General features: G+C 35.6%; 1 non-coding gene across 1 annotated transcript; it reads left to right on the plus strand.

Moving 5' to 3' along the window:
- The first annotated feature begins 733 nt into the window (after positions 1–733).
- Positions 734–840, plus strand: LOC121212806 (small nucleolar RNA R71). Its single transcript, XR_005908180.1, has one exon. It is a non-coding gene; the product is annotated as a small nucleolar RNA R71 (small nucleolar RNA).
- Positions 841–1125: the final 285 nt, after the last annotated feature.

Raw genomic sequence — 1125 nt, forward strand, 5'->3', positions numbered from 1 at the left:
ATAAGACATTGGCTACTAACTAGATTTTCACAAGAATTTAGTAAAAGTAACATAAATCCTACCTTAATCAACCCCTTTTGAGTTGGCCGAATGTCTAGAGCATTTCTTCCTTCCTCCTCCTAACTCACGGCAATTGCAAAAAAGAAAGAAGATGAATACTCCCTCTTCCTTCCTTATTTTATTCATCTTTTCTTTTTAATTCCTTTCTTTTATTTATTTTAATTGTTAACTAATAAAAGAATTGCATTGAAATTCAACCTAGTGGATGGGGCATCATGGCTTGGCCGGCCACTACTTGGGTTTTTGGGTAATTTGACATGCAAACCCAAGTTTCCTCACTTTGTTATTATTTGATCCTTACATATTCCCCTATCATATTTTCTTAAGTTCCCAACTAAGTCAATCACATGAAATTCACATTCATAAGTCTAAATTAAAACATCAAATTTTCACACATGCACTAATACACATAGAGGATATGCAACCAAATTTTAAATAAATTTTGGGACTCGGTCTTGTGGCCCCGAAACCACATTCTGACTAGGGTCGAATTAGGACTGTCACAGCTCTGTTGGTTAGCCACTGATAGTTATTGCTGGGAATTCTTTCAATAATCTCGTATGCATCGTTATAAGACTTAGAAAGAAGGGCTCCATTTCCCGAAGCATCCACCGTCATTCTACTATGAATATTGAGACCAATATAGAAAGTCTCCATCTGAATGAAATAAGGAATGCCGTGATAAAGGTACTTTCATAATAACTTCTTGAACCGTTCCCATGCCTGATATAAAGATTCTTCATCAAGTTTTTGAAATGAAGTGATTTCATTTTAGATATTTGCTGTTAAATACAGAGGGAAATATTTCATTAAGAAACGTTCAACCAACTTCTGCATGTAGTTATGGAACCAGACGGTAGGGAGTTCAACCATGCTTGTGCTCTATCTTTGAAAGACTATGGAAATAATCTCAGTTTCAAGGCATCTTTGGTCACCCTGACTAGGTTAAATTAGTCACTCACTTCCATGAATAGTAGAATATGAAGATGTGGATCTTCAGTAGGGATCCCACTAAATTGATCATATTTTACAACATTTGGAACATGACCGACTTTAGCTCAAATT

The sequence above is a fragment of the Gossypium hirsutum genome, chromosome A13, assembly GCF_007990345.1.
Source record: "Gossypium hirsutum isolate 1008001.06 chromosome A13, Gossypium_hirsutum_v2.1, whole genome shotgun sequence".
Classification (NCBI taxonomy): domain Eukaryota; kingdom Viridiplantae; phylum Streptophyta; class Magnoliopsida; order Malvales; family Malvaceae; genus Gossypium; species Gossypium hirsutum.